Source organism: Gallus gallus, chromosome Z (assembly GCF_016699485.2).
Source record: "Gallus gallus isolate bGalGal1 chromosome Z, bGalGal1.mat.broiler.GRCg7b, whole genome shotgun sequence".
Taxonomy (NCBI): Eukaryota; Metazoa; Chordata; class Aves; order Galliformes; family Phasianidae; genus Gallus; species Gallus gallus.
In genome coordinates this window covers 61311728-61318944 of record NC_052572.1, presented here as the reverse complement: position 1 = coordinate 61318944, position 7217 = coordinate 61311728, and the positions used below count along the sequence as shown (strand labels likewise).

The following is a 7217-nucleotide window of genomic DNA, read 5'->3' as shown; positions in this document are numbered from 1 at the left end:
CTGAAACACAGAATTATTAAGTACATTAGAAAAGGATGCTTGTTGCAAAACACACTCATTATTTCTTGTTTAAGTGAAACTTTAAAGAACAATTCCTTTTCTCTTTTATTCTTTGTGAATTAGAATGATGCAGGTGTGTACTCACGTACTGAGAGACTCATCCAGTTTATAGGTAGTAGGACACAAAAATAATTATACATTAATGTTTCAGATATTTTTCTCTTTAACATTCTTGTCATAAAAAAGTCATTTATATGAGAGTAAAAGTACCACTGAAGCAGCAATATGAAGTGCCTCAAGTATAGGAAGAGCACTGGAAAAGCTCCAGTTTTAATACCAGCTCTGCTATCTTGTACTTGACCTTCAGTAAACTCTTCACCTCGTGTATATCTCTACTCCTGGGAAATGGAAATAAAAAGATCATTTGCTCTTTGCCACAATGAATATGAGGCTTACTACCTCAGTGAGCATATTGTTTTAAGGCACTGTCATTACAGGAGATTCATGCAAAGTTCTCTTTAGAAAATATATTGGCTAGGCACAAAATCTACTTAATCATGAGTGATTTATATGATAACTTTGCAGGACTGAGCTTCATCCATATAGCTTTGATTTTTTTTCCACACAGGTACTATTTTACTAGCTAAAGACCAAGTAATCGGAGTCTAAACAGAATAAACTCTTTTTATGAACACATAGTTACAAACAATCTAAATATTTTCATCTACAGTGAAACTGTCTCCCCAGGTCCTGCTTTCACACCTAGGTTCAGACTTCCTCCATCATTTCAGTGAGGTGGATTTGCAGCACAGCTCTGGCCTGGAACATGCTTGGTGCTCCCTCACACATTGGCTGGCAGCTGACTTGTGTGCTTCCTGCAGCAAGGAAAAAAGAACCCAGCCACCTCTGGTGAAGAACATTTTCCTAATCTCCAAACTAACCCTTATTTTCATTTTCTGAGTTCATTTCCTTTTAACTACTGAAGGTGGTAATTGGCTGCTGTCACATACACAGAATCAGCACACACAGAATGAAAAAGGAGAAAAGATTATTAACAATGGCCCAGAGCTGAGCATTGGAAAGACACACAGCAGAGATGTAAATATGCAGGAAAATTTAAGGTTGAAAAACACTCTTATCAGAGTTTAGATTGTTGCTCTAAGTGATATGAGAAAGCCCATTTTGTTCAACATTCATAAAAAATTATGGGGACATAAAATATTTCACTTGAATATTGTACTTATATTCTTTGTATGAACGGGTAAAAACTACACTTCCAGTAGAAGCAATAAGGAGCTATTGTACGACTGCAGCTACCACAAGCTGCCATTCCAAAGTTGTGACAGTTTGAAAAGGTGCCTGAAAAGAAAGGCAGAGAGACATTTACTGTCCATACCTTCAAGACAGTAATACTGTCAGTTTCAAGACAGTCCATGAAGTTAAGTAAAACATGTCTTTTTCCTGTTTTGAAGACATGTAAGCAAACACACTCCCGATAACCCCCAGATGTTGCTTCCATTCTCTGTAGTTAAGTAGATTTGTTTTAAAATGTGAAAGTATGTAGGAATGCAATGTGCCAACCATACAATCATACTTCTGCAGAAAATGCTTCTTAGAAGTGCCTTGGTAATCATTTTAAATGCACACTCACTGCTGTTTGATTGTTTGTTTATTCCCTTAAAAAACAAGCCGTGTCCAAAAACTGTCACACCATTAAGAGCCTCTAATCCTTCTTCACTCTAATTTGCCTATACTTTAGATTAAAGTTGCCTACCCATTGTCTCTGTCTTTCAGCTCGTGGCTGCAATACCAGACGTATTTGTTGCCTGTGTTTATAGCACTGCCGCAAGAATAAGGCATTGTGCATTCCTGGTGCAGCCATGTCAGCAGGTCACTCCCCTGTTGGGTTCAATGCAATGATTAATGTGTGTGTGTGCACAGGGCCCGCACCCTCGGGCGTTAGTGTGGGACAGAGGTGTGGAACCCTGCTGCAGTGCAGGAATGTGGAGATGGGTCTTACAGGACTGGGTCTTTGGAATGCATTGAAACAGGAGATATTTCAGCTCTGCTTGTAGAAAAATCAATTTGAGGAAAACAAAAAGAAAAGAAAAGAAAAGCAATTTTCTCTATTTTACTTCGTCCCCCAGTAGCATTATTGCAAATAATAACACAATAGTTAGACTGCTTGCTGTATCATCTGTCACTCCAAATGGGAATCTCCTAGCTGTATGTTATGTAGAAAGACAAAGGGTTGCTCAACCCAGTAAGCATCCCAAACTATTTCACCCTTTGAAAAGCAACCTGGAAATGCAGGTTAACTCATGAGCACGATGTTCTGTAATTTGGCTTACACTCCTGCTGTATTTATCCTTCCTGAATAATCCCTATCAATGCAACCATCTGTGCAGAGCACTTTCTGGGTACAGTCCTCACAAATGCGCTCCACTGTGCTACTCCTGACAAAAACCAATGATGTCTTTGGGAAAAATGCTACTCTGAGCTGTGAGGGCTTCATGTGTACAAGGGCTGCCCATTGCCAGCACAGATGTAGCCATCAGGGGAATTCAACAAACAAGCCCTCTGTGTGGCAGTATCTGCGCTTAATGTTATGCACGTGAGTCATGGCAGGCTATCCTGAAAGGGACTCCTGCGTGCCTAACTATTTGCCAGGTGGCAGATTATTTATTTTAGATACACCAGAAGGAACAGAACTGAGTTTACCTTGCAATCTCTTATGTTCACTTTGTTTTATTTCCAGTGATTCATGTGATGTTATTCCTGCTTTTTAGTCCGATGACTGGAACTATATGAACAAGGCAATGGGTCAATCTGGGTTGATTCTCTTGCTAAGAGAGAGAGAAACTGGAAATTCTCCATAGACTGACAGATGTGTATGCTTAAGAAATTTCAAAGATGGCATTTTACATGCTCATTTACAAAGTTATATACATATATGTATACATATATACACACCCCAAGAGTGCTATATTTAGCTGGATATATACAAACAGACTTATTAAGCTTACAGAGAATATTTAAGAGGCTGATAACCTTTTAAAGCATGCAAATATGATCCTTTTGCTGTGTATTGCACAAAGAATATTAAGTCTCCAATAATCTTCCTTTAGACTGTGAAAATCAGTTTCTTGTCAAATTAGGTTCTTGTTACGATTTCGAACTTCTAGAAAACACAGAATAGGCAAAATCAGTATTTTTCCACAGTTTTCCAGGCTTGTTAAAATAAGTACCGGTAAAGTTCCTTGTCTAAATAAGGAAACAATTTTTAAAACTTGCTTAAGGTGAAAGGCTGTCTTTAAATAACAATTTTAGCTGCCAAACACAAGCAAGCCCTGCCAGCAATACCATCGCATGATCAGCACAGGCTATGCCTTTCAAGACTGTTCTTCCTCCTAGATTCCATGCCAAAACATCCCTCGCATTCACTCCAACTCTTCAAAATGCATTTTTGAGATGGCTATGCAAATAGTACCTTTGAGCACTCTTGTCACTTGCTGCACCTTTGCTTCTCTACTTACTCCAAATATGTGAGGATAGCAATCTTAAAATCCCCAAGAAAAAAAAATCTTGTCTTCTACTGAAATTATTATTGTTACAGTATTTCTTCTAGCATCAATAATCAGTATTAATGCCTAAAAAATCTCTTTCCTAAAGGTCCTGCTTCTGTTTATTTCAGCACAAGGAATGACTTCCTACAACTTCAGGAAAGTTGGATGGCAGTGAACAAGAAACAAGAACTTCGATGAAATTTGACAGAAGAACACAACAAAACCAATTTGCACTCTTTTGTGCTTCCCACAGAATGTCACCAAAATCACAGCCTGGAGAGGAACCACATTTTCAGTGTTGGACAGGAGACACTAAAGTTGCCTCATCGATTCTGTGTTCTCTGCTCAGTAGCAAAATATCTCCAGACTGCAAATAGCATTAAGTAGAGAGTTGCGTGAGTAAAGTTTATAAGATGAGTTCTGTAAAAGAAAGGATTGCACCATGGAAAGCAGATTGGAAACCTGAAAGCTGTAGCTACTAAGCAACGAAAAGAGCTGTTCAGGGATACGAGGATGTATACTTATCTGTAGTCAAACAGAGCACCAATATTTCAAAAAGTAAGTGAAGTTGGGCCATGTTAGGGAATGAGATAAGAGACAGGTGATACAGAAGTTGGTTTTATGCATCAGTAGCTGGCATATTTCTGCATAAGTGAGCATTAATTTAAACACTCAAGTGAGCAGTCAGCTGCACTGCCTTGCCAGAAATATGTCTTTGCTGAGGCCCTATGGCTCTGTTGATTAAAAAACAAAAAACAAACAAACAAACAAAAAAACCCAACAAATATAATAATGGTTGGTGTGAAAGCAAGAAATCATCATTCTTTGTGAATATACGTAATACTTGGAATCTTTCACATTTACCCTGTGCTTATATCAATCATGGGGTTAAAATTAATAAACGTTTTGAGTTCATGAGAACGCACTGTAACCCACACAAATTTTCCAGTCACAGAGACTGTTGCAAATGTTGACTCATATTTTGCAATAGCCCACAGGATCTGATGGCTGACAAACCAGTCCTTATTCCAATCTGCTTACTAGGCACAAACACCAGTCAAAGGTTAGCCAGACAAAGTCAAAGCCTCACCCTCTCTGATCCAGCACAAGAGTTAGGAAAAGGATAACCTGTGAAGCACCAAATAAGCCTTAATGAGTGCCTAAATATGAGGGAAGCCATTCTCACAGGAAAATGGTGACTACATACAAGTGAGGGGTGCGGCCTATCAGATGAAGTAGCACAGTCGAGAATGCATGAGAAGAAAATAAAAAGATGCTGTTATTGAGCACTGTAATCAGCAATACAGAGCATGTGTGTGTGTGCTCTTTGTGGCTATCCCTCTTCTTTTTACCAAGTGATGATATCAACGTGTTATGAAATTAGCATATGCAGCCTGGGACAAAGGGAGGACTGTCATTTCAACTTCTTAACAAAGAGCATCTAGGAAGGCATTAAACTGCTTGGCTGAAACCTTTGGCAGGAGAGGTCTCTCTGCTCCAGATACAAGGATATCATCACACCTAAAACTAACTCTAAGGTTGAAAATTTTCCTATAGGTTTCATGTAGGTACAAAGAAAGGAGAAAGAAAAATAGCAAAGATGAAATGGTGCACTCTTTTTGTCAAATTTACTTTTAAGTAATTCTGGGTTGGTTTTGTTTGTTTGTTTGTTTGTTTGTTTTGTTTTTTGTTTTTTGAGGATGATTTTTGAGTGAGCACAAATGCAAAAAAAAAAAAAAGAAACAAACCACTTTAAAAATAGAGTGTCAAGATGACTAAGTATTAAAAACAAAAATGTATGCATTTTCATTATTTAAATCAATTGTGAAAACGTATCTTTTGCTTACATTTACTGCATAGTTGAAGGAAAGGAAGAGTTCTGGTATGCAAATAACTGGAAGTAAAATTATAACAGGCTCTTTTGCCAAACTATTAAGTGATGGTAATTTACAGATGTTGCTCACAGGCTCAGGGAGCCATAGAATTGTACTGTGTGCACAGATCCCTGGCCAAGAATAATACAACACAAGCCTGAGGCAAATAGCAAAAGCGAATTTAGGTATCAGTGAAACAAATAAATGCCTTCTTGTAAAATGGAGAGATACTTATGTCAGGTCAAATAAAAAATAAGTATGAGACAATTCCCTAAGGAGATATGGAAAGTAATGAAGGATAGCTAGAGGATTAGAACTAAAATCAAAAGAAGGTGGTCTCCACAGATATTTTCCCATGCAAGATCACAAAGAATGTGGTTGTTTGTTTTTTTGTTTGTTTGTTTGTTTGTTTTTTGCTTTTCTTGTTTGTTTGTTTGTTTTTCCCAAAGAAATCAAATGAGAATGGGGTTCTTGACCAAATTTCCACCTCTCGTCCTTCCTTCAGCCCAGGATCACTGCTTGCACCACAGATGCTTGCACTGCCTTCCTTTCCTCAGATAACCTTTCACAACAAAGCAGGCTTACCTTCAGGTTCACTGTGCTCCTGGTACTATATCAACCAGTTCCAAGGAAATTGTACTTGAAGGTACACATTTATGACAACAGTCCTCTTCGATACGAGAGCAGAGGTCTGGGGCTCTTCAGAAAGGGTTTGGTCCAGACAATGACAGTGGTTTCTGCTGTGCACACACTACGTGTTGGACTGTCTGTGAGCTCTGAGGTCTGAGATCAACCACAAATGCATCCAGAGAGTGGTACTCCCTGTGTTGTCATGAAAATCTGAATTTCTTTATTCCTCATTTTAGTTAGAATATAATCCAAATAACCTACCCGAGAAAAAAAGTGTTTACTTCTTAATTAATGGGAAACATGGAGCAATAAAAATAGGATTTCTTGAGTCTTAAAATGAACCCAGCTGGTTCTGAAGCGTGATTTTGCCATTCAAGTCTAATTAAGAAAAGGCAGGAATGACATCCTAAACCTAGTAATGAGATAGCAGCAATGCCCTATTAGTGTGTGTATTTGTGCACAGGCAGATATGTTTATTAAAGCTTATGTCTATATATCTTTTTATTGGATCAGCACTTTTTAAAGGATCTGGGGAACTCAAAAGGAACATTGAGTTTTTTAAAAAGAGCATTTTATGACATTGCTGCCTATTCATTACATTATGTTGATAACAAAAGACTTTGAGATAGGTCACACAGCCCACCTTTAAAATCTCCATATTCAGTAGTTTCAGAATATGCATGTACGTGTTGAGGTGATCACGAGATGTTTTATACTATAAAGGGCCGTAAATTTTTCTCACCTTTTACTGCTCCTGTGATGGTTAAGCATACATAAAATGCATTGTAATTTTGGTTTTGTGATTCTTGTCACAACTGGAGAAGTCTTAAAGTAACAATTCTAGCAAGGGCCAGGTTTTCCTGTTCAGATGAAGGGCATGTTTTCCACACATTTATGCCAATCTATTTATTCAGTGTACTAAACCAGTACAGAGTTGTTGGCTGGTGTGACAGATAACCATATAACCTTATGGTATGAATGACCTAGGCTCAGAGATACTTCACTAACTTACGAAAAAGATCACCTGTCTGTACTTGAATGAGAAGAATAGAGAAGTCAAAAGGTGCATGGAAGAAAGAGGCATAAGGGATTTGCTAAGAACTCAGGGAGAGAGCAGAAAGCATATTGGAGGGCACAAAGAAAAGAG

General features: G+C 38.1%; 1 protein-coding gene across 7 annotated transcripts in view; it reads right to left on the bottom strand.

The window, feature by feature from the left end:
• The window catches only part of LOC100859691, a 100114-nt gene that overhangs the window by 62157 nt on the left and 30740 nt on the right, over positions 1-7217 (bottom strand). Inside the window, exon 3 of one of the 7 annotated variants that reach the window (XR_006932448.1) lies at positions 581-1359. The exons of the other annotated variants lie outside the window; for them this stretch is intronic. The gene's annotated coding sequence lies outside the window, so the exon portion shown is untranslated. Of the gene's footprint in view, positions 1-580; positions 1360-7217 lie in introns of those variants that run through there. 7 annotated transcript variants of the gene reach the window in all.